Source organism: Stenella coeruleoalba, assembly GCF_951394435.1.
Source record: "Stenella coeruleoalba genome assembly, chromosome: 11".
Lineage (NCBI taxonomy): Eukaryota > Metazoa > Chordata > Mammalia > Artiodactyla > Delphinidae > Stenella > Stenella coeruleoalba.
This window is the reverse complement of record NC_137157.1, coordinates 84,657,841-84,685,197: the sequence shown is the minus strand read 5'-3', so window position 1 is coordinate 84,685,197 and position 27,357 is coordinate 84,657,841. Positions and strand designations below refer to the sequence as shown.

General features: G+C 38.2%; 1 protein-coding gene across 13 annotated transcripts in view; it reads right to left on the bottom strand.

The window, feature by feature from the left end:
* Window positions 1-27,357, bottom strand: part of ABCC9 (ATP binding cassette subfamily C member 9) — a 331,111-nt gene that overhangs the window by 153,952 nt on the left and 149,802 nt on the right. For 10 of the 13 annotated variants that reach the window (XR_013830487.1, XM_079936823.1, XM_079936819.1 and 7 more), the window contains one exon: window positions 18-132. The gene's annotated coding sequence lies outside the window, so the exon portion shown is untranslated. Of the gene's footprint in view, window positions 1-17; window positions 133-177; window positions 322-480; window positions 1,338-27,357 lie in introns of those variants that run through there. The other 3 variants (XM_079936825.1, XM_079936827.1, XM_079936828.1) reach the window with 3 other exon arrangements.

Sequence of the window (27,357 nt, the reverse complement as noted above, 5' to 3'; positions counted from 1 at the left end):
AAGCAACAAATAAATACCTTGGGCAATCGCTTGATGCTGCTTCAAACCCCTACTGGCGCACTTGCACTACCTTCGGAACACCGGCTTCCTACACTGTCTTAAGTGTAAATTTAAAAGCAGGACGCAGAACTCCTATAAATCAAAGAGGAACACAAATTAAAGCAGATGGAAAGTTACCTCATGAACAAGACGGAAATGTCTGAGGGGAAAAAAAAATGTAATAACTCCTTTCACTACATCCAGTTGGTTTAAGCAGGAGCCGACCAGAGTTTTCTAAGTAAAGCTGGAAACCTGATCTCCACGCCCTCTCTTTCCCGGCTGGGGCCCGGTCCCTTCATCCTAGAAATAGCGACGGCGAAGGCGAAGCGCCGCGAGAGTGCGCGGGAGCCTTCTGGTTGCCGAAAGATTAGATCAAAATCGACAGCTGAGAGTTTTCTGTAAAATTCTGAAACGCTATTTATGTAGAAGACACGGACTCACTTGCTCCGAAGGCAGCGTTTCCTCCCCTGGCCGAAGCACGCCGGGCGCCGAGCGGGTTATTTTTAGGGTAGTGGGAGATCAGCTGCTGCCTCCTATCGAGTTTCTCAACTGCACAAACTGCTCTGGGCTGGGGCGGACGCGGCGACTCCGAGGCAGGAAACTGGGAAGAAGCCCCGAGCGAACGCCGCGCCTGGGACTGGAGACCCTCCCCACCCCCGCTCGGCCCAGCTTTCCGCCGCGGAGCGGCAAACTTGGGGCGCGCGAGACAAGGATTTTAAGTAATGTGCGTCTCCCCAATTCATTAGACGCCTAAACTTAACAATCTACGATTCCGTTATCCCCAGAGTCGAGTTTCCCAAAGTTAAAACACGCAAGGTCACTTGCACTTGTAATTTTTTTTTACCCCAGGCTCTGTATGCGCCCTTGTATTAACCACATAAAGAAGCGGATTTGGGGGTTTCACCATTTTCCCCCTGAGCGGACCGGGGAAAGGAAGGGCTCATTCCACACGGAGGAAACGGCTGCCAGGCTGTATCCTTGCGTGGGAATGTCTCGCTTGAGCAACGCAAGCTCAAAACGCAAGCGAATAATCGCCCCAGTGCCCCGGGAAACCTGGTGACTCCTCTGGACCAGTCGCCGCGCTCCCGAAGGGCGACCTTTAACCCTTGCCCCCCGAAAGTGGGGCTTTGGCTTCCCACGGGTTTACAATCAGTTCCCCTCACGCTTGTTCCCGACCAGAGAGATCATTAAGTCTCAAGGAGATAACGTGTTTAAAATACACACACGCCACAAGAACTCCCCAACCCGGACGCAAGCAGTAAATTTTGCCCCGGGCAACCCTCTGTAATTAACACTTGTTTTTATCAGGGGTCAGTCAACGTGAAATAACCATTGTTTTCGTCAACTGTCCTGATCTGAGAAAGGATGGTCAGCGCAGAGGGCTGGTGCCTCCGAGGCTCTGTGCGCGACCCCCGAGGAGCACCACTCCAGGCCCGCGGGCAGCCGGAGCTGGTCCCCAGACCCCAATCCCAAACCCCGGCGGCCGCTCCGACTCTGGGTCGAGCCGCCCCTCGCCCTGCCAGTCCCGGGCTTTCCCGGCGGGCGCCTCCCTCTCGGAAGGTCGCTGCTTTCCCGGGTGAGGCCCGGCCTCCTCGGCCAGCGACTGAAGCCGGGAGTCGCGGCCGCTAGGGGTCTGCGGGGCCTCGTGGGGTGGCACCGGGAGGGTCCCGGAGACTCTGGGCCCGCGTACTTTGAAAACGTGGCTACTGCACCCTGGAGCTGTTTGTCGCGACGCAGGCGCAGGTAGAAAGCGCGCTTCCAGGATGGGGGTGCCGGGACTGTGGCCTGAACCGTGGCGACCCCGTGAGCAAGCCAGAAGGGAGACCAGAGGCTCCCAGCGCGTCTAGGAAGAGAGAACTGGAAATAAGGGGTGCAGATAATCCCCAGATACAGACTCTTGAGTGTGACCACACAAAGTCGACTTTGAGATTTCATATATATATAGATAGATATATAAGATATATATATCTAACAAATATTTATATTTCTTAGATATGTATAGCTAACAAAGATATATATATACAACAAATAAGGTCATTTGTTACGATTAAAAGTCATGCTTTAAAAAAATTTTTTCTTAAGTCAAACTTTGGGAAGTATGGAAAAGTATAAGGGTGACCAATATAAGCCCTCAAACTTATAAAACTACTGAAAACATTTAGTTATATTTTAACAAAAACAAAACAAGTGTAGTGTTAAAAAGCATCGATCCGGGAGCCAGCCTGCTGTCAAATCCCGCTACCCTACTAGTTAGCTCAGAGACTTGGGACAAATTGTTTAATCCCTCTATCAATTTCTTCACATATTCAATGGGACGAATAAAAAAATGCATGCTTCAAGGCCTTATGTGAGGATAAATGAGGTAATCCCTTTAAAGCTCCGAGAGAGTGCCTGCCCCTTCAATAAAAGCTAAAACGTATGCTATTGTGATTACGTTTTCTATGCATATTTTATATTATTGGCAGCTGCAAAATAATTTGTCTCCTCACAGTATCTTTTAAAACAATTATTTTCTGATGGCATTTTAAAATCGTTGTAGAAATACTTTTAAATGGCTGCATCATGTTTCGTTTTGTGTCTATACCATAATTTTAAATCCATTTTCTTATTGTTCGTCAGAAAGCTGCCAGATTTTCACTACCATGGTTAATACTATGATGAACTTACTAATAAAAGTTTTTTTTTTGGTAGCAGATAGTTTCTTTAAGATACATTCTCAGAAAAGTAATTACAGGATCAAGAGCAGTAAATATTTTTAAAGCTGTAGATACAGAATGCAGAACTACCTTTAGTTTGTGTAAACTCTCTCCAAACTCTACGAGATGACTTATTACACTTACACCCAAACCAGCAATGAATCTTCTTAATGTTTTTAAAAATCTTGTAATTTCACACATAACATGTTATTAACATCCAACGTTTTGCAAATGTTCATAAACTTTTGTATTCCCTCTATCAGGGTCAGCTTGTTCACATACTTGTTCATCTAATGGGTTTTAATGAAGTTCCTATCATTTGCATGAACTTATAATAAGAGAGGGATATTAATCCTGTTTCATATATAGGACTAATATTTTTCCAATTTGTCATTGAAAAATGATGGTGGTTCTACCTTTACAGAAAATAAAAATAATTGTTTTTATACATTCTATACAGATTTATTAGAGCACACACCATGTGCTAGATCATGTGCACACGGAGGTCCGACCTGCAGGGTCTTTGCTTTCCTGGTGCTTCTTCCTAAAGGAAAGTTTACTTTGGCAAATCTGGTGCTTTTTACCACTGCGTTGTATTCCAGTGCTTTAGTTAATAAATATTGACCTTCATTTTTATTTTTTCAAGGTTTTTTAAGATTTGATTCCGGAATTTTTTGGGGCAAAAGCCATGGGATAAGAACCTAAATTCATATTTTATTTGTTACACCAACACCATTTACTGAATAATCTTTTTCCTTTGCCCTGATGTGTTATGCGACCTTTGTCATATATATATATATATATATATATATAATTATTTTATAATAAGATCTGTTTCTGAGCTACTTGTTCTGTTCAATTAATCTGTTTTTCAGTTTTTTCTATTACTATGATCAGATGGATATAATTATTATAGCTTTAAAGTATATTTTAACTGTGGTAGTGCCAGTCCTCTGTTTACTCTTTTCAAAATTTTCTTAGCTACTCTCTTTTGGAGATTTTATTGGAGTTTCGTTAAATCTAGGAATTAATTTATAAAGAAATGTCATGTTTTTAGTGTTCTGTCTTTTCCATTTAACTCTTCTTTTTATCTTGATATTAAATTTATATAGTTCTGTACATTTCTTGTAATGATTGGTCACACACATTCTACATATTTGTTTTCATATTTTATACTGCTATTAAGAATACGCTATTTTTTATGTTTTCAAGCTGATTATATATTTATCTTATATCCAGCCACTTTATTAAACTTTCTCAATAATCCCAGTATTGTTTTGCCATATCACCTTGACTTTCCAGAAAATATGACTTTTATCTACAGATAGTGGTATACTTGTGTTATGCACTGCATGTTTGTGTCCCCCCCCACTCCATCTTACATGTTGAAACTCTAACCCTCAATGGCATTAGGAGGTGGGGCCTTTGGGAGGTAATTTGATTTAGATGATATCATGAAGGTGGAGCTCCCATGATGGGATTCATGTCCTTATAAGAAGAGAAAGAGATAGAGCTTGCTTTCTCTGCTCTCTACCATGTGAGGACACACCAAGAAGGCAGATAGCTGCAAACCAGAGAGTGAGCCCTCACCAAGAACCAAATCTGCCGGTGCCTTGATGTTGGACTTCTTAGCCTCCACAACGGTAAGAGATAAGTGTTTGTTGTTTAAGCCTCCCAATCCATGGTAATTTGTTACAGCAGCCCAAAGTGACTAAGCCAACTTGTTTCCCTCTCTCAAATACTTACAGCTTAATTGTATTTTGTCTCTAATTTTATCAATTCTTAATTCCAGAACAGTGTTAACATTAGAAGACAAAACATTTTTGTTTTCATTAGAAATATATACAATATATTTTCAAATCAACTTTGTTAAATATAATTTTCATAAAATAAAAACCATCCATTATACATGTAAAATCTAAAATGCTTTGACATAACCATGATCCCAAAAAGATATAGAATATTTTCATTTCTCTGGGAAGTTCTTTTTTGCCTCTGGCTAGTCAGTCTCACCATCACCCACCTAGAGTAACCACTAATCTAAGGTCTATCACAAGAGATTAGTTTTGCCTATTTAGAAATGTCATATAAATATAGTCATACAGTATAATTCTTTTGTGTCTGGCTTCTTTGGTTAAGCATAAAATTTCTGAGATTCATCCATGCTGTTGCATGCATCAGTAATTTATTCCTTTTTATTTCTGAGAACTCCATTGTATGAATATACCACAATTTGTTTATCCATTCACCTATAGATATACATTTGAGTTATTTCCAGTTTTTGACAATGATGAATAAGGCTTCAATGAAATTCTGTAAATATAGTTTTCATCTCTTTCAGGTAAATACCAAGCACTGGATTTGCTGGGTCATATAGTAATTGTACATTTAACTTTACAGAAATTGCCAAAATGTTCTCCAAAGTGATTAAAACATTCCTTCCAGAAAAGCATGAGAGTTCCAGTTGCTACTTAGTCTTGGCAATATTTAGTACTGTTAGTGCTTTTTTATTGTTTTTGATTTTTTCTAATTTTAAACCTCATATGGGGTGTGGAGAGTTTCCTGACTGTGGTTTTAATTCACATTTCCCTTATGACTAATGATTTTGAGCATATATTTTCATGAGTTTTTTGGTCATTCATATATCTTCTTGTGGTAAGCATAATTCTAAGATGACTTCCATGACCTTTGCTCCTGGTATTACTTCCATGATTACATTATGTTACATATCAAAGGCATTTGGCAGATGTAATTAGAGTTACTAATTACTTGACTTTAAAAATAGGTAGGTTATCCAGATGGACTTCATTTAATCACATAAGCCCTTTAAAAGCAGAGAGTTTTCACAGGCTGATAGAAGAAAAAGTCAGATCTGAAGAACAAGAAAGATTCGATGTGAAGAGATTTTCTATTGCTTATATGAAGAGACCACAGCACAAGGACTTGAGAGTAGCCTCTAGAAGCTGAACACAGTCCCCAGCCAACAACCAGCAAGGAAATGGGGACTTCATTCCTACAACCATGAGAAACTGAATTCTGCCAACAACTTGAATGAGCTTGGAAGTGGATTCTTCCCCAGAGCCTCCAAATAAGAGCCCAGTCAGTCCAACATCTTAATTCTGTCTTGAAAGACCCTAAACAAAGCATTCAGTTGAGCCCACCTAGGCTGCTGACCTACAGATATGTGCGATAATAAATGAGTATTGTTATAATCTACCTAAATTCATGGCAATATGTTATGTCACAAAAGAAAATCAATATACTTCTTTTGTGAAGTGTCTTCAAACTTTTGCCCATTTTGTTTTAATTGGTTACTTATCATATTATAAATTGTAACTTTTCTTTATATGTTCAGATACATCATTTGTCAGCTGTATAATAAACTGAGAATATTTTCTGCCAGTTAGTGGCTTGCTTTTTCATTTTCTTAATGGCAATTTAAAAAAATGCTTTCATTTTGATCAAGTCCAATGATTAATTTTTGTTTATTTACTAGTTAGTGCTTTGACTTTCCTCTCTAAGAAATCTTTATCTACCCTAAAATCATAAATATTTTCTCCTACATCTTTTCTAGAAATATGAAATACAGTCATAGATTTGTGTTTAGGTCTATGGTCAATTTTTGTGTATGCTATGAGATAGAGGTTGAGATTCCTTTTCTTCATGTGTAAATTTAGTTGCTGAAAACTGTTCTGTTCCCCACTGAACTATCTTGCCACTTTTGTCAAAAATCACTTGACCAAATATAGGTTTCCTCTTGAGCTTTCTGTTCTATTCCATTGATCCATATGTCTTACCTTTTGCCATTATCACTCTTGGTACTGTAGCTTTATAGCAAGTCTTGAAATCAGGTAGGTTAAGTTCTCCAAATTTGTTCTTCATTTTCAAGATTATTTGAGCAAGTTCAAGGCACTTTTCATTTCTGTATAAATTTTCAAGTTAGCTTGTCAATTTCTACAAAATTTTGCTGAGATTTTTATTGTGATTGTGTTGAATCTATAAATCAATTTGGGAAGAATTTGCATCTTAGCAACATTGAGTTGACCAGTCCAGGAACACAATACATCTCTCTACTTATTTAAGTCTTCTTTTACCTCTCAGACATGTTTTCAACTTTTCAGTGTAGAGGTCTTATACACAATTCAAGGAATCTATCCCAAAATATTTATGATTTTGATGCTACTATAAATAGTATTTTAAAATATCATTTTCCAGTGCTCATTACTAGAATATAGAAATGACTTTGTATCCTGCAATATTGCTAAATCCATTTATGAGTTCTAGTAGTTTTACAGATCATTTAAGATTTTCTACATTCATGATTATGTCATCTATAAGTAAAGTTTTACCTCTTTCTTCCCTATCTGTATCCTGTTTCCTTTTCCTTGCCTATTGCCCTAGCTAGCACCTCCTATGAGATGTTGAATAGAAATAATGAAAGTTGATATCATTGGCTTGTTCTTAATATGAGTGGTAAAAGGATTCAGTCTTTCACTATTAAGATGTTATCTTCAGGTTATCTATAGATCTCTTTCATCAGGCTGGGGATATTTACTGCTCTTCATAGTTTGCTGAAAAAGTTTATCATAAATAGATGTTGAATTCTGTCAAATTTTTTCTGGATCTATTATGCTGGTCATATGCTTTTCTCATTTATTCCATGAATAAGCCAAAATTAATTGTTTGATTTTTTTTTTAGTATTAAACCAACCTTATCTTCCAGGGATAAATTTCTCTTGGTGATGATATTATCTTATTTTTATATATTCCTAGATTCAATTTACTAATACCTTATTTAGAAATTTTACCTCTGTCTTAATGAGGGACATTAGTCTATAGCTTTCTTTTCCTTTCTTTGTGTTTTGACTTTTGGTTTTGGGTTTGAGGGGGAGTTTTTTTTATTTGTTTGTTTTGGCAATGTTTTTATTCAGTTTTGACATCAGGATTTTGCTGGCCTCATAAAATAAATTTGAAAATGCTCCTTCCGCCTTTGTTTTCTGAAAGAATTTTGTAAGATTATTATTTTTTTCCTCAAGTTTTTTATAGAATTTAAAATTGAAGTCATGTGGGCCTGGAGTTTTCCTCGTACAATAGCTTTTATTTAAGAACTTAATTTCTTTACTAGATACGATAGTATTCAGACCTTCTGCTTCTCTTTGTATCAGTTTATATACTCTGTGCTTTTTAAGGAATTTGTACATTTAATCTAATTTCTAAATGTCTTGGCACACTGTCATTCATAATATTTCCTTAGTATCCCTTTGATGTCTGTAGGATATTTGTTGATATCCCTTTTTATTCCTGATATTGGTAGTTTTCATTTTCTCGCTTTTTATTGATCAGTTTAGTTAGAGATATCTATTTATTTATTTATTTAGCTTAAAAATAATTTTGGTGCTATTGACTTTATATTTTTTTTAATTTTTTGAAATTTCTTCTTTGACTCATTGATTATCTAGAAATGTTTTAATTGCCAAATATTTAGGGACTCTCCAGATTCCTTTGAGTAGCGTTTATTTAGGTAAAACTTACATATGGTCAAATCTAATCTTTTAGGTTTACAGGTCTATGAGTTTTGACTAATATATACTGCGATGTGACTAGCACTACAACCAAGGTATAGAATCTTTCCATTACCAGCCTAATTTGGGAAAAAAGAAGGCTTAAAGTCTCCTAAGCAAAAAGACAAGCATGTACAGATGCTCAGACGCTCCTAAGACCTCGCGTGCTTGAACTGTAAGTACCTTAATGTAGCATAAATAGAAATACAGTGAGCTGGAGCTGAAAGGATTGCTAGAGACTGGCTTATGATGGGCTATATTTCAAACTAAACAATGTGGAGCTTCTTCCCAGGTTTTCTAAGCAAGCATGAGATGCTGTGGTCCCTGATTTTAAAAGATCTCTCTGAATGCAATGTGGAAGGTAGATCAGTGAGGATGAGAATGGAGACAGGGATGCAAAACAGGAAGCTTTTACAGTAGTTCTGGGGGAGAGATGGTGAGGGCCTAAACTATCAGTCACAGTGGGACCGGGAACAGAAGATTCTCATGAGGTGTAATTGCCACATGCTGTAGCTTCTTTTAGCCTTAGTTCTGTTCGGCTTTTCTCTGCCACTTGGACACTCTTGACTTAGTCTTCCTTTTTGAAAACTTGCTTCCTTTAGTTTTAACCCATCAGACTCTTCTTCTCTTTAATATCTTGCCTTTCCTCAATCCCCTTCAATGAATCCTCTTTGGCTGCTCACTCCCTAAAAGTGGGTTCCACTGTACACTCTCCTCCTTTATCACCTTCTACTCCCTCTAGGAGAGATCTTATTCATCCTCATGGCTTTAGCTAATATGGTTGTGATAATCAAAAAGCATAGACTTTTCTGAAAGTTTTGTTACTACCTGCTGTATGACCTCAGGCAAAGTTATCTTACTTCTCTGAAACTCAATTGCTTCCGTTGAAAATGGGTATGATAATGTTGTATATACTACTGTGGACTGTTGGGATGACTTAATGAAATATGTACCGAGCAAAATGTTTGCCATGCAGAAGAAGGCCAATAAATTCCCTTAGTTATTATTTCAAGTTTGACTTCTCCAAATGGATGTCCCACAGGCATCTTTGGTAAATCCTACAATATTATCTGCCCAGCGTCTTTGTCCGAGGAATTCCCCCTTCTCTTGATCTACCTGGTTACTATAGGAGCTGCAATGTTAGTTTGTGACCCCAGCCTCCTAACCACATCTCATTTGACATTTAATGGGTACATGGCCAAAGCTAGACCAATCAAGATCTTTCCCCAATATTTTGAAATTGGAACTGAAAAGAAAAGAGAGAAAAAAGAGAGTTCAGTCTCTCCCTCAGTGACTGACTCTGATAGAAATAGAGAAAGAAGGGATGAGGAACTGCAGAGAGCAAAGACTAGAGACAGGAGAGAGTCTGGACGGTATTTGTGTCCCTTAATCTAAGCCAACAGCCTACTTCTTCTCAGATTCCTTAAGGTGTCCCAGGATTCCTGTGAGTTCCTCATTTTGCTTAAGATAACCAGCGAAGGACTCCACTATCTGTGATGGGAGAAAAATGTCCTAATAGTGCACCTCAAACTCACTATGTCAATAATTGAACTTACTGTTCCACGACCCCACACTCCTCTGATTCCCAATCTCTGTTCATGCTGCCACATCCCCTATACCATACAATTTTGACTGAATCAGCTCTCCAACACACACATTCAATTGATTATGAATGTCTCTCAGATTTACTTCATAAGTTACCTATCATATCTCTCTTCCCCATCCCACTGCTGCTGCCTTAATTCATGCTCTTCTTGTCTCTCACTGAGACTATTTTGTTACCTGCCAACTGGTGTTTCCATGGCTGAATTGTCCTCCTCCCCCTTTTCTACCACAGTTTCCAGACTTATCTTTGTAAACACGGATCTAATCATGTCACTCCTCCCCAATCCCTCAAAGTATGGTCTGCCAATGACCTGCACCAGAATGGTTGTTTAAAATGCTAATTCCTGGGCCTAATTCTGACAAGACCTACTGGATCGGGGGAAGGGGTCTTCCAACAAGAAACCAATGTACTTTTACAAGCGTCCTAGGTGATTCTCAACACTATTAAATTTGGGGAAAGAGTGATCTACTCAATAAAAGTTGAATGCTTTAGTTTGCACTCTAACTTTCCCAGTCATGTTTTTAAATATCATCCAAACACCTTATGCTCTAGGCATATGGCACACCCACTATCCATAAAGAAGTCATTTTTTAAATATCTTCTAGGTCTTTGCCCTTGATTTTGCTCCACTTGTCTGAAATGCTGTTCTCTCCCTCATGCAGCTATGAAACATGGCTTCTTAATTACATTCTTTGCTCGTGGTTGTATCTTTTATTGAACTATTCTGTATTCGACTTATTTATATGTCTCTCTTCCCATGAGGTCTTGAACTCAAAAAGTTCAAAGCTAGGACTGTGTCTTCAACTCTGTAGCTTCAATATCTATTGCATTATCTGGGAAACAATAGACAATCAATGAAAATGTGTTAAAGGAATCTGAGTTTACCAGATAATTGTCCTTTCTTTTACTCTTTATTTTTCTGTTGTTACTACAGGCCAAGTGAGGCAGAAAAGAATAGAATGTAGAAGTAGGCTTCTGTGATACAACAAGGAACTACCTTGCATGGCTCTAAATAGCCCTCTCTGAGCCTGTCACCTCCAAACTGGAGAGTTCCTCATTCTAGGTGCGCTATAGTGACCACCCAAGTTCAGTGCATAACTATGAACTATTAGGAAGCAAGAGTATCCACTTGCCCATTAGGATATATATTTGGAGCATATCGACAACACTGCCTTTACATTGGTTTGGTAGAAAATCTCAGCGATGTTAGTCTCATGAGTATTGGTTTCTTTGAGTTGGGCCAGGCAAATCTAGATATGCTGTTTATTAATATTGCCTTGGTGAAATGGAAGAAAATTAAAAGAAAAAATTATATAAATAATATCAAGGACGAATTAAAAATAATGTAGACGGAGAATGGGAAAGGGACCTCAAATCTTTATTTGTACATTAAACGTGTACTGGGATGGCGCCAACATTCTTCAGATTTAGTAACGACATGACTGTTGGCAAATATAAATATCTCCACAATTAACAGAGAAGATTCATACTTTTGTCATTAGTTAAATGAACTACTTCAGGAAACTATACACTTTTATTTATTCGAGCTGAAAATAGTAAAACTATTTTTACTTCTAATATATAATAAAAATAAATGAATTTGCATGTTGCTAATTTGGGTACTGTAATAAATTTGATTAAATTATTAACATCTGGAGTATTTCTGACAATAGCTCATTAAATTAATATTGTAAACATTTCAAAGGTATTAATTATATGACTTGAAAAAGTAAACTGCTTGACATATTTAGAAAGAAAGCTGTTAATACTTGATATGGTAGTTATAAGTATTTCCTATATAATCCTTTAAATAGACATCCAGAGATCTTATACTAAACTAATTAGCCTTAGTTAAAGGTCATGTAATTGCTTTCCCTTTGTGAATTCTACAATTACTTATTTTTATTAAAACTCATTTTCTCTTAATACATTTAAATTTTTAAGAATTTAGTAGGCAAAATTCTAGAAGCAATGTTATACAGTATGTCAGATCTGCCCAAATCTTAGAGAGTATATTTCAATATGTCTGATTATTATACTTTTCTGTATTCATGTAGGTGTATATAGAACTCCAGATGTGTATTGTACACGTGTGCTTATCTACATCATATATGTTACTTGGAGTTTACAAAATTAAACACATGCTCTTTTAAAGCTATTATTATTCTGTGTATGTCTAACAAAGCACTCTTTTCAGGGTATAGGAGGGTAAATATTTCTCCAGCCCCTTCCAAATTTTCACTTGAATAATAAGAGAGAGAGAAAGTCATGCTTGTTCTACCAGTGATCAGAAGCCACAAGCAAAGTGGATTCTTTGGGCCAGGGATTAATGACTAGTTTCAATGAAGACAATATCTATTCCCTAAAGGGGAACAGTTTTGGCAGTTTATAGGCAGAGTAGGGACCTTATACTACTGTGTCTGTTCCAGTAAAACACGTTAGGGCTTGTTTCTCTCCTGCTTCTACAGCTTTCCTTACTTACCTCCCAAGCTTTTCCTTAGAGTCACCCTCAGTATTTGAGGGGAGTGAATGTATACCTTCATGAACTTGGCACTTTAATCCAAAGTCCCCCCTCAAGACCAAAATTTCTTGTCATCTTAATTTTCAACTTAAAAATGCAAACAAATTTTACGTTGTACCCTGTAACCCCAGCACCGCCACCAAAGAGCCATATCCACTTTCTAAATCAGTATTTCCCAGAATCCGACATTCTACCAGAATGCAATAAATGTTTGTTGAATGACTAAGTAATATATTCAAGTTGACGTTAATAGGGAAAAAAGTATATCTTTGAGTAAAATCCATGCCTTAGGAATATGCTCCATGGTTACTCTGTGGTGTCAAGCGTCCAATGCACATATCCCAGCTTGAGAAACATGGTGATATAATGGCCTCACAACTGACTGTTTACCAGGATAACTTCCGGAAAATACTTCTAAATACAGTTAATGTTGCTGAGTCATCGTGCCAAATACAACTCTTGGGCTACAGGAATTACAAGTTAACTTTAATCTTCATTTCCTTATTCAGTTAGCCATGAGATAACGAAATCACTATTCAAACAATCAAATCCAAACTTTCCTTTGCCCAGCTGGTTAGTGCCTCTCTTCTTTCTGTAAATTGTGTCAGCTCTTTCTCTGATTGGTCTCTGCGAAGCAGAAAGCAGAAGCAATCAATCATCTTCATAACTTAGCTAAGAACAGAAAGTGTTGGGAAATAATAATGCAGATCATTTGGCCAGAGAGGGAGTCTGAAGGGGAGAATAGAAAATCTTTTCTTTACGAGCTTGCCTGGAAGGTACAAAAATTCACTCCTTTTTTTCATGAAAAGTCACAACTGTGACAGGTAATTTGAGCAACTGCTCTGTGCCAGGCAGTACGCCAAGCATCTTATTCAACCTCACTGTTGTATCAGCTGAGTATTTCACAATCTTTTTTTTTTTTTTAATTGGAGTATAGTTGCTTTACAATGCTGTGTTAGTTTCTGCTGTACAACGAAGTGAATCAGCTACATGTATACACTTATCCCCTCCCTCTTGGACCTCCCTCCCCGCCCCCATTGGTGAAGAAACTAGTGAAAAGATAATAACTGTATTTCTCCCCACGCCCACCAGAAACCTATTGGTACTGGGAATATAACAAGGATTTGAAGAGCATAGAGAACACTGCAGAGGAGTAATAAGTAAACAAGCAAATGCAATATGTTTGCTCCACAATTACATAAGGGTTAGACATAATTTTGGAGGGCAGTAGGGAAAACCCAGAATATCGTTATTGGACAGGAAACATTTCTCCATATATTTAGGACTTCAGTAAAAATCTAAACATTTTTTTCTGAAACATATATTATTAGAGTGCACTGTAGGCATAATCAAAATGTGAACTATCTATAGTATATTCCTTCTCTTCCCCTCTTTCTCTTTCCTGCACTCCTGAACTAGCCTCAGCCCCCAATTCTCTCTCTAATTGTTCAGGTAACTCAGATTTAAAGTCTTGGAGGGATCTGGAACTCAATGCTCACTTCCTCTTACTCTTCCTCCCTCCAGCCTCATACAGTTATTAAATCACCAATGTTATTCTTAGCAATGACTTCCCTCCACCTCTTTCCTTTCTTTCTGCCTCCCTTGTCTCTGAGAGTCTCATTGGTTACTATATCAACCACTTAAGACTTAATAATGGTCCCTCTCACCCTAAAGCATTTTACACGTACATATTATATTAATCCTCCTAAAGTGCATCTTCATCACACTCACAAATCTCTCATGACTCACTCTGTCACTTAAGGTCCTCACAAAGCTTGCCTGATCCTGACCCCTTATATTCCAACCAAACTCTACTACTCACAGCTCCAGTACACCCCCTGCTCTAACCGCCTCAAAAGCCTTGCTTTTGCTCATCCAACTGCCGAAATGATTTCTTTTATGCTTTTCCCTCTCCAAATCCCGGACTGTTTCCCAAATACCTCATTTTTTGCATCGTTCTACTGTGGATCTAGCACAGTGTCTACCACACAGAAGATGTGAAATTGATTGCTACAGCCCTTTCTTTCTGTAACTGCAGTCATGGCGCCCCTTGAATGTGGCTTTGCAGTGTTTCTCCCCCATAGCATGGGCTCTGGTTCCAGCCAACACACTCCTCCCCAGATCAAGCTAGCCTAGAAGGCAGCAGTCTTCGTGTCCACTACTATGTCTCTTCTCCCTTCAGGTGCAAAGCATAGATAACCCAGAAGACAAATGAGAAAAGGCCAAACAAGTCGTTTTCTATCATCTCTTTATTTATTTATTTTACAGGCAAACCTTGTTTTATTGTGCTTTGCCTTCTCGCGCTTCGCAGATGTGTTTTTTTTTACAAACTGATGGTTTGTGGCAACCCTGCATTGTCAGATGATGGTTAGCACTTTTTAGCAATAAAGTATCTATTTAATTTTATTGAAGTATAGTTGATTTACAATGTCGTGTTAGTTTAAGGTGTACAGCACAGTGATTCAGAGATATATATATATATATATATATATATATATATATATATATATGTGTGTGTATATATATATATTCTTTCTCAGATTCTTTTCCCTTATAGGTTATTACAAAATATTGAGTATAGTTCCCTGCACTATACAGTAGGTCCTTGTTGGTTATCTGTCTTATATATAGTAGTGTGTATATGTTAATTCCAACCTCCTAATTTATCCTTCCCCCTTCCTTTCCCCTTTGGTAACCGTAAGTTTGTTTTCTATGTCTGTGGGTCTATTTCTGTTTTGTAAATAAGTTCATTTATATATATATATATTTTTTTTTTTCTTTTTTTCTCCCTCTAGCTCATAGCGAGCTTCATGGAGATCTTGATATTCTCCTGTCCTTAAGTCTTTTTAAAATGAGAGCAGAGATTCAAGAGGGAAGAACTGCAGAGGTGAAGAGCAGAGAGCTGTGTTCTTGGAGAAATATCAGTGAGGACACTTGCAGGTATGAGCCCAATAGGGTTTTGTACCCAGTGTGTTGTTTATAAAACAATGAGCTTTGTTCTGAATCATGCTATAGTTACATGAGTCGAGCAGTAGAAACCAGAGTGCAGTTTCCCCAAAGATGGTTTGTAGGAATGAAGGCTACTCATAATGTTTATACAAAAGTAAAAGCATGAGTAAGATCTATATCTACATAACTTTGTGTCTTATAAATCTGGAAATACAGACTCAGACACATGCATGTAATACTGAATATTTACAAGTTCCTGTTGAGGATGTGAATACAGATGAACTTCCTTAGGAAATACTATAAAAGGATATAAGGTTAGAGTCAAAAAAAAAAAAAAAAAAAGAACCCGATGTTGTTCCTGGAATAGCAGATCACAGAGGCTAATCTGGGAAACAGATCCTGAGGGCATTTAACAAAGTCAGATAAGCACTAAGATTACATTGGTCCAGTCATGTAATAATGATGTTTTATTCTTTTGCAAATGTGAACCATTTCAAGAGTTCATTCCTTTTTTCATGATTCATTTGGGGGAAAAAAAAAAGGTATCTGTCTTAAGCAAGAGAAAGCCCAGTTCATTAGAACTTGAGGAAAATGAAGTCCTGAAAATCCACAGGTTGATGTTCTTGGTTCCACAAGTCTCACAGAGCATTTGTTTCTTGAAACAAAGAGAATTAAGACTTGGATTGATTTATTCTGTCAATAAATATTTATTGATGTTCTACTGTGTGTCTCACATGGGGTAGGAAAAAACAGCATTAAACAAGAGATATGTCTTCTGTCTTTCTAGAACTTTAAGTCTAGCAAGGAACAAAGCCGTTAAATAAATAAAAAGAAACACTGTTAAAAATAAAATTGTGGGCTTCCCTGGTGGCGCAGTGGTTGAGTCTGCCTGCCGATGCAGGGGACACGGGTTCATGCCCTGGTCCGGGAGGATCCCACATGCCACGGAACGGCTGGGCCCATGAGCCATGGCCGCTGAGCCTGTGCATCTGGAGCCTGTGCTCTGCAACAGGAGAGGCCACAGCTGTGAGAGGCCCGCGCACTGCAAAAAATAAAATAAAAAATACAAATAATAATAAAATAAAATTGTGATAAGTGCTATAAAGGGAAAGAACAAAGTATGATGAGAGCATATTATCGCCAGATCAGATCTAGCCAGGGACGTTTCCCCATGGAAATGACATTGCATCTGTAGCCTGGAAGATGAGGAGTAAGTCAGGTGAAGGGTAAGAGAGGTCAGGGAAATTAATCATGGTGTAAGTCAAGAGAATATGTACAAAGGCCCTGCGGTGGAAGGGCCTTTGAGCCATTAACAGAAGGCCAGTGGCTGATGTGTTTGTTTTGTTTTGTTTATTTATTTATTTATTTATGGCTGTGTTGTGGCTCGGTAGTTGTGGCTCACAGGCCTAGTTGCTCCGCGGCATGTGGGATCCTCCCAGACCAGGGCTCGAACCCGAGTCCCCTGCATTGACCGGCAGATTCTCAACCACTGCACCACCAGGGAAGCCCCGAGCTGAAGTGTTTTAAGGGCAAAGAAGGGTTGGATGAGACAGGTTCGCAAAGCCTGGGAAGGTCATAAGAAAGATCTTGAATTTTATTCTAATATCAATAGGAAATCAGCTAACAGGTGAACATTTAGGTGATTTCTTCTTCTTTTTTTCTATTTTATATAAACCCATATAGAGATCTGTACTCACCTACTTTCCTGTGTTGAATTATTTTTTGTATACATTGCTAAGAATAGGCTTACTGATTTAGGTGGTAGAAATATCTTCATTTCTTACACTATATTTTAATATATTTTATATATGCATATTTCTTTAGGGGAGGACTGTCCCGTGTGTGCCTGGAATCTCTGGGCTCTGTGGTCTTAAGGTCTTAAGCAAAACTTTCATTTTAGCGTTCTATTACACACTTTCAGTTTTCTTAGTTAATGTTGTATAAAGAAGACTCTGGAAAGTCCAGAAGGAACAGTTCTGGCTTCTGGGTATTTTTTACACAAGATTAAAATAAGATAAAGTGAAAATCCTTGGCAAACTGTAAAATACATAAAATCGTAAGATGCTCTTATTTGGTTTTTATTTATTATAAATACTCATTACATTGAAAAGATCCCTTCTCAAAACATAATATAGGAATATGTAACCATACTTAAGCCAGGTTCAGTTTATTTGGGGCTTTTTTGTATTTAGTGTCTAGTCAAGAATTCATGGTTTTAAACTCGGCAGGGAAAGTGAAAAAGCAAAAAAAAAAAAAACAACTAATTGCACTTAAAATATTTTCCATAATTCTCCTCCTTCCATCTCTCTCCCAATTTTTGTTTCTATGGAAAAACACCAGGGAAAATGTCTCAAGTAATTATTTTAAAAGACAGAGAGGAAGCTAAATGGAGTGAAACCTCTCTTTTGAAATGCAGTAAATAACCAAATGGACATAATTCACCTCCAAAATCCGACCTATTAATTATAAAGACCAAGAGCTAATACCTCTCCTCATTGGAAAACAAAGCAATGACGATAACTTAGTCAACGGATATGAAAATATACAAAACTTTAAGGAAAAGATTTACTTAAGGAAAGGCAGGAGATGAGATATAAAAATAGGGATTCTGAAGGGAAAGGGGAAAAAATGCGCAAGAAAATTTTACAGAAAAGGGAATTTCTTTTCAATAGGAAGAAAGAGAAAAAATAATGTTTCATTTGTTTTACACGTTAGTGGTAAATTCTTCTTATAAAGGAGAGGAAAAAACTTAAGAGTAAATATAACTACATCCATATAGCCCACAGTGAGCATAAAATGAGACCTCTGTCTTTGGAACTGTTAAGAGGATGTTTAATTGTTTTGCACAGCAATTATATGCATCCATGTTTCCATTCAATGGGGGATCTCTTTCTAGCTCAGGCCTAGACTGGAAGGATAAGAAAATAGAGGTCATGGAAGTTAACAACTTGGTCAAGTTCACATTGCTAAGTATAATAATGCAGAGTTGAGATTCAAACCCAGAATAATCTGAATCCAAACTTGGTCTCTTTTAACAGCATCAACTTGACTTTTTGCATGAGAAAAAATTAATAATGGAGGTCCTAGGGCAGAAGGGTATTTTGTTGTGCAGAATATCATAACATAACCGTATGGAGCGAGGACAGTGTGAGCTACCCTTCCTGCTGGACTCTCTAGAAAGCAGATACTGAGATGAGTTGTGTGTGCAGATGGTTTATGAATGAGTATAACACCTTAAAAGGAAACAGAAGGAGGTAGGATTGGACGGGGGGGCTGTCAGACCATGACACACACATGGCAAAAGCTGTGCCAGCCCGTCAAGGATCTCTGGAGCAACGATTGTCCAAAGCTAAGCCCTTGTACCACCTTGCAGCATCGCTTTGCTCCATCACTGGCTGGGGGGCACGCCGAGAACTTGACCTCTGTTCAAAAGCTGAGGCACATCCCAAGGGAGCCAAACGCTGGAGACTGTCAGGTCCTGCACTCCTCGAGTCTGGGTGGCAGACCATTTGGAAGGGAGATTTGAGCAGCACACCTCAGCGTCTACACAGATGCTCAGAAGAGCAGCAGAGCTTGGAAGACTCGGGAAGAGAAAGCAGAGACCATTCTTCTGATCATCACCTACATTTCCTGAATCACAGCAGTTTGGACCCAAGAAAAAGGTTACAAAAACAACCTTTTGTTTTTTTTCTTTTTTTAAAGCTATCTGCAATCCTACTTACTCCTCAAGAAACCTATTCCTCAGAAGATCTTCCCAAATAAATTTAAGAATATCCAGTGGGTGTCTTACATGGACCCTAATAACATTCTGTTAACTGCCATGGGGGAACCTACTGTTTGTTTGGGTTTTTTTTAACTCTCGGTTCAGATCCCAGAGAAAATGTGTCAAATTACACCTAAGAGGGGCAGCTATGCCATTGTTACCCATTGACAGTATCACTGTCCAGACACTGCCCCACAGGAAGTACTACTGATGATGCCAAGTTGCTCAGGACCAAGGATTCTGATCTCTAGGCAGGGGTCTGATACCTTATATGCAGGAATAGAAGGCACTGAAACCAGCCCTTTACCATCATCCACATCACCATTGCAGCTGTTGTCAACACTGCTTACATTCTGTCCCTGGGTCACCAGTGCCACCAGGACTCAATGTCTCATGGAGGCTGTAGAATGACAGCTTTCTGAGGTTTTGCTTCCTTTTTCATTGCAGCTCCCTGCTCTCAGGCTGAGGACGACCGAACTGATTGATAATTAAGTGAAAAATGCAAACACACTCTCTTCGGACAATAACATTGGATTTGACAAAACTCTGTACTCATATTCATTCTTACCTTAGGAAGAATATTTTCTTAGTAGGAAAACAGTTATGTTGTCCATGCCTAATGTTCCAGACTTACAAAAATATTCTTACATGTCAGGACGCAAGCTGAGATACCCAGTACATTTGCTTAAGAGTTTCCCCCAGTTCCTAAAGAATGAAAATTGCTATCAGAAAGGAACTGAATAGCTGATAATGGTTTTAGCGTAATCTCACTAAGAAACAGAATACAACTATCACCTACAGTGTAAACAGAGTTATTCTCACTGAATCCTTTTTCCATCTTTATAAAAAGTCAAAAAACTGTTCCAGACAGAATGGCAGGTTCCACGCAGTCATGACTGTTACAAGTCTGTTGACCATACTGGGCAGAATCGTGTATAACACTCCGCATAAATAGTCTTGAACTTCTATTTGACTTTTCTGTGTGTTACACTAATACCAACCTGGAATGCTTTCAGCCCAGCTACTTGCATTTGAGAAAATAAGAATAATGCTTAATACTTTGGAACCATAGCTGAAAGTTCAGATGCATTTGAATCATTTGTGAAAATATTTTCTTGCTGGAAACCTAAATGCTTCTCACATATCTTTATTTGGGCTGTTACTTTATAAGACAATGTTAGGAGGGGAAAGACTAGAAGGGGCAATATTGCATCAGTACTTTTAGGAAAGCACTAAAGAAAAAAAATCAGAATTCAAGACTTCAGTCCCATTTCCTGTCATACAGTCAGCAAATGGAGATTTTTCATTTTCTTTGGGATAAAATGAAAACTAAGAAAAGTTGCATTTCAGTTGTTTCTCCAGCTAGCTCAGAAACATATTATTTTTTTAAGAAAAAGAGTATAAAAGGGAGACTTTTTAAAAACAATTATTTTCACGCTACAGAAAAAAAAAAATACATCTGTAGGCATAGAGCACACAACTACATTCATCTCCTCTTCTGGTTATAATAGTGACGTATTCTTCCTGTTTATCCTTCTCAAGGGTATCAACTTCTCAACATTTCAGTTCCTGGAACTCTTTGATCTCTATATCCTCCCTCAGCTTTTCTCCGTCACTGAACTTAACAGTAAGGACCCATTTAAGGTCCACTCAAGACTCCTAGGGTCCAAACCGAGACTAGCAGGGCAAGAATCTTACTGCCTGTTTGAATTTGAAGTTCTTTCCACATAAAACTCATCTTGAAAGAGAAGAGATAGAAGATCCAAAATTGAAGGATTAAATAAGCTGAGAACCAAAAGAGAAGTAAAAAGAGCCCTTTCACAGACACAGCCAAAATCTCTATCCAGACTAGAGTGCAAACGTCTAAGGCCATGGACACCTAATTCCCTGCACTCGACACGGTGAAAGAGAGGAGTTTTGGTGCTAATGGCATTTAACATTCTTTGGTTACAGTGACTCCTGCTGAATGTAGAAAAAACTTTGAAGCTCCATTGACATCCACTATCATTTAAATGCAGGGCCAATTGACCGAAGGATCATACGCAGTTCGGGACTTGCACTTAATTCAAAAAACAGTTAATGTCACAAGTATTTATTCAATTCCCACCATTAAAAAGCTGAGTGTAACTGAAACATTTAGTTAAGCCAAGCACAGTGAAGGTAAAAGGACTAAGATCAGGGCTTCCCTGGTGGCGCAGTGGTTGAGAGTCCGCCTGCCGATGCAGGGAACACGGGTTCGTGCCCCGATCCGGGAAGATCCCACATGCCGCTGAGCGGCTGGGGCCGTGAGCCATGGCCGCTGAGCCTGTGCGTCCGGAGCCTGTGCTCCGCAACGGGAGAGGCCACAACAGTGAGAGGTCCGCATACCGAAAAAAAAAAAAAAGCACTAAGATCAGCAAAGGGAAAGGATCATAATAGAATCAAAACAGTAACAGATTCAGTTTGACCAGAGTGCTGGTGGGAGGAGAAAGGGGGCGGGGAGGATAAAAAGGAGAAGTAGAAAAGATGAAAAGGAAATAAGTTAGATCCAAATCCAGGAGAACTTTCAAAATTAGATTAGAAAATTTATTATTTCATTAGGAAATAGGAAACAGAGATTCTTAAACGAGAAAAACATATGATTAAAACTGTGTTTTAGGTAAATTAAACGGATAGTATCTGCAGGTTGGACAATGGGAAGGAGACCTGCTAGAGGCAGAGACATCTACTAGCTGTCAGACTGGCCTGATTTTCCTGGACCAGAACGAAGAATAGAGATGTGAGGCTGAAGGGGGAGGACTCAGGGAGGTAGAATTGACATACTTGGGAGCTAAGTGACATGAAAGACCAGGAGAAAGAAGTAAAAGCTGTCTCAGGTTTTGGACCTACATTTCTGAGATGGGGGCTATTAACAGAGCAACGTATGTCTTGAAGAATCCAATTACTCCACGTGGCTACTTAGAAGACATGCTGCTGACGGAGGAGTTAGAGAGAAAGTGAAGCTATTTAGTAATAGATGTAGAGAGGAAGTACCAAGGCACTTTCATCTCCAAGTCATTTTTAAACTAGTGACTGAAAAATAAAAGTTATCACTGAGTTCTTTTTCTGTAAAAGGATCTATGCCATTACTACTAATATATACCTGGGGCTATCCTTTCTCAGGTATATATTTAAACATTTTTTTGTGGTCTCAAATATGGACTATTAACAAAATAGAGTTTGTTTCCTCAAGGTAGATATTTTCTGGGCCGCTTAGTCATTTTTTGGAAAAACATTTATCAAAGGCTTACAATTTACTTGGCCCAGGTTATAGAGATCAAAGAATACAGTATCTACCCTCAGGGATGGTATACTATATTCTTTTATTTGTTTGTTTGTTTATTTAAATTGAAGAATAGTTGATGTGAGGTGTTGTGTTAGTTTCTGGTGTACAGCAAAGTGATTCAATTTTATATATATATATATGTGTGTATATATATATATATATATATATATATATAATTTTTCAGATTCTTTTCCCTTACAGGTTTTTACAAAATATCAAGTATAGTTTCCTATATTATTTATATTTTTATAATGATAACAAGCAAAAGTTACAGTGGGACCTCCCATTTCTGTAACACGGTAGACAAACTTATGTGAAAAATCTTCTACACCACAGTCTCCTAGAAAAATCTAGATTTAGAATAAGAAAAGATTGATGCATAGCTAAGCTCTCGCAAAAGAAAAGGAAACATGTAAATGTCAGAGTCAAAGAGCTGTAAGTGCAGAACTTTACAGTTTATACTGAGCAGCCCTAAGGAGTGGTATGGGAGGGAATGGTTAGACAAGCTAGTACCTGGATTGAATTGTAATCCTTGCATAGGGCAGGAGATTAGCGTTTGGAACTGAAACCTTGCTTAAAAGCCTTCATGGAGATGTGCCCTTAATGTAAAGAGGAAGTAGGAAGGAAAAAAGTGGCTCAGCTGCCCAGGCAGCTGACATGCAAGCTCAGCTTGGCTTGTACTTTGGGTGAAAACAAGTCTTAAATGAGAAGTCAGCTCCCTGAGCCTTCACTTTTTAGAATAGAAGCCCACATGGTATCAGAGAATCCCCAAGCTAGAAGCAAACATAAATATTGGTCCTCAGCTAGCTGTGCTCTTAAGTGCCTGGCAGAATCCAATGCAGAAGCACCCACGGAGACACTGTAGTGAGTAATGACGATGCTTATGCTTCACCCAGATCCCCTGGACCCACTTTTTACTGTTTCTTGGGTGGGGGACTCCCTCTTTGGTGTGCTTTTCCATCCAGCACCTACTGGGTCTCCTTTTTCAGAGAATGCTCTCCAAGGCACAGCCACCACCCCATGCTTTTCTCAGCTCCTCGCCTCAGCTGGAACAACTCCGTGGCGTGACAGACTCCAGAGTCCCTTGCAGGATCAGGCTGAGATCACTTTCTGTGGGACTTTGCCCGAGATCATGCCTTTGTTCGGATTCCTCCTCTTTGCTGTCCTGTTTGTCCGCCACTCCCTTGCCTGTTTCCTGGAACACTTCCTTAATAAGCATGGCCACTGAATCCTCATCTCAAGTGTCTGGTTTTTTGTTTTTTTTTTTTTGTTCTTTTTTTTTTTTTAACAAAATGAATCAGTTATATATACACATATGTTCCCATATCTCTTCCCGCTTGCGTCTCCCTCCCTCCCACCCTCCCTATCCCACCCCTCCAGGCGGTCACAAAGCACCGAGCTGATCTCCCTGTGCTATGCGGCTGCTTCCCACTAGCTATCTACCTTACGTTTAGTAGTGTATATATGTCCATGCCTCTTTATCGCTTTGTCACCGTTTACCCTTCCCCCTCCCCATAGCCTCAAGTCCATTCTCTAGTAAGTCTGTGTCTTTATTCCTGTTTCACCCCTAGGTTTTTCATGACATTTTTTTTTTCTTAAATTCCATATATATGTGTTAGCATACGGTATTTGTCTCTCTCTTTCTGACTTACTTCACTCTGTATGACAGACTCTAGGTCTATCCACCTCATTACAAATAGCTCAATTTCATCTCTTTTTATGGCTGAGTAATATTCCATTGTATATATGTGCCACATCTTCTTTATCCATTCATCCGATGATGGACACTTAGGTTGTTTCCATCTCTGGGCTATTGTAAATAGAGCTGCAATGAACATTTTGGTACATGACTCTTTTTGAATTATGGTTTTCTCAGGGTATATGCCCAGTAGTGGGATTGCTGGGTCATATGGTAGTTCTATTTGTAGCTTTTTAAGGAACCTCCATACTGTTCTCCACAGTGGCTGTATCAATTCACATTCCCACCAACAGTGTAAGAGGGTTCCCTTTTCTCCACACCCTCTCCAGCATTTGTTGTTTCTAGATTTTTTGATGATGGCCATTCTGACTGGTGTGAGATGATATCTCATTGTCGTTTTGATTTGCATTTCTCTAATGATTAGTGATGTTGAGCATTCTTTCATGTGTTTGTTGGCACTCTGTATATCTTCTTTGGAGAAATGTCTATTTAGGTCTTCTGCCCATTTTTGGATTGGGTTGTTTGTTTTTTTGTTATTAAGCTGCATGAGCTGCTTGTAAATTTTGGAGATTAATCCTTTGTCAGTTGCTTCATTTGCAAATATTTTCTCCCATTCTGAGGGTTGTCTTTTTGTCTTCTTTATGGTTTCCTTTGCTGTGCAAAAGCTTTTAAGTTTCATTAGGTCCCATTTGTTTACTTTTGTTTTTATTTCCATTTCTCTAGGAGGTGGGTCAAAAAGGACCTTGCTGTGATTTATGTCATAGAGTGTTCTGCCTATGTTTTCCTCTAAGAGTTTGATAGTTTCTGGCCTTACATTTAGGTCTTTAATCCATTTTGAGCTTATTTTTGTGTATGGTGTTAGGGAGTGATCTAATCTCATACTTTTACATGTAGCTGTCCAGTTTTCCCAGCACCACTTATTGAAGAGGCTGTCCTTTCTCCACTGTACATTTCTGCCTCCTTTGTCAAAGATAAGGTGACCATATGTGCGTGGGTTTATCTCTGGGTCAAGTGTCTGGTTTGAAGGAACACGACCCAACACACTCCCATGGAATTCTGTCAAGAAACTAAACAAGCACCTCTAAAGACAAGCTCCCTAGGAAAAAAATGACAAAACATATGGGGAAAAATCCATCTAAGACAGTCTGCGAAGCAATAGCAGAAGTATTAGTGCTACTAAGGACTAATAACAGAAAAACAACTTGACAGAATATATAAATTATCCAGGATACAGATGGCGAGAACTAAAAATGGAAAAGATGACAGAGTTTAAGAGATACAGGGGAATGATGAGAATGTTTGCCATAGAGCTAGCAGCAGTTCCTCAGAGGCGAAGAGAGAGTGGTGGAAAGGCAAGGTATAAAACAATATGGTCTGAGTGGTTTATAGAAGTCATGGAAGAGAGGAAACAGCACAGTTCCTATGTAGGAGGAATTAAAAAGTAAATGCACCTTAAAGAGACATTACACAATGCAAAAGCAGAGAGAACATCTTAAAAGTAACCAGAGGGGAAAGACAGATTATCAATAAATAAACAATAATTAGACTACCAGGAGTGTGTAATCCACAGCAGCAAGAGAGCCCAGAAGACAGCAACAGGACGTCTTCAAAGTGGAAAATAACTGTCAACATAAACTAAGCTAAACTGAAATATCACTAAAGAAGGAGAAGAAAAATAAAGACATTTCAGACAGTGACAGTGAGATTTTATAAGTAGTAAATTTTCACTAGAGAAAAAAATTAAACTCAGGAGGAAGTTCTGAGGTGCAAAAAACAGTGGAATAAAAAGAGAAAGAAAACAGGTAAACATTACGGACCCAACTCAACTAGCATTGACTCTAAAAACTACCATCCATACAACAAAAATGCTTATTTGGGGAGATGCTGACTTAAAACCAAGATGAATTTTAACAAAGATGTGTGAACAGACCGCAGAGGAGATCAGAGTTCATGCATTCTGCCAGTTTGATATTGTCTAAGAGGAAAGATACTGGTTATCTTTATACTTTCTATGTTAAATATGAACATTGCTAATTAATCTACTTAAAGCATAGAAAGTGAATACATTCTTGCTGCATAATAATAAAAAGAATAAAAGAAAATTTTGAAAAAATGTGATTTAGCCAATAGGAAAAGAAAGGACACAAGTAAAATCTAGAAAGTAGAAAACCAGAATGATATGGTGGTTCCAGCTAATGTGGCCACATCAGTATCAGACAAAATAGACATTTGGATGGGAGGGAGCATTGTTATATTTTAAAAGCATTATAATAAAAGGAGCAATTCGGCAGGAAGATACATCAGTTCTGAACTTGTTAATGCACCTAACCATATACGTGAATTATGATAATATGAAAAACAAAAACCAACATGATTCCAAGGAGAAGGCGACAAGGCTACGATAGGGATCCTAAACTTTAGAAGAAACAGAAGAAAAATTCCTAAAGACATGGGTGATTTGAACAACACAGTTAACATACTTGATAAATATATATAGACAGAGACTTGCATCTAATAATTAGAAAAAAATCATTTTGTAGCACACGTGGAACATTTACAAAATTTGACTTCATATTAGGCTACAAAGCAAGTCTCAACAAATACCACAGAATTGACGTCATACAGACTCATATTTTCTTACCGTAAAAAAATTAAAAACAAGATAACCAAGAGCCCATATATTTAGGGATTTAAAAATAGTCATTTTAGTAATTAACTTGTCAAAGAAGACATCCACATTGAGATAAAACCGTTTATGTGTTATGAAAACACTGCATATCAAAACTACTGGGATAGAGTTAAAGCAATACTTCGATAAATTTTATAGTGTTATGTTCATACATTAGTAAAATGAGTAAAAAGGAAATGAGTAAACTAAGCATTAGAATCAAGAAGTGAAAAAAAAAAAGAGTAAACCCAAAGAAAGTAGAATAAAAGAAATATTGAAGATAGGAGCAGAAGGAAATGACAAAGGTAAAAGAAACCCAGTAGGGTGGATCACGAAATTATAAAGCATTATGATAATTTATGATGAAAATATGTCTTCCTCAAACATGCTAAGCTCATTCCTCCTGGAACACTTTGCCCTTGCAGTCCAAAGAATCCATTACATTCATGTTTGCATCAAAAACAGATGTTTATGGAGGATCAGTTATGCTCCTGGCACTGTCCTAGGCACCCAGGGATACAGCAGTGGACAGAAGAGGCAAAAAGTCTCTG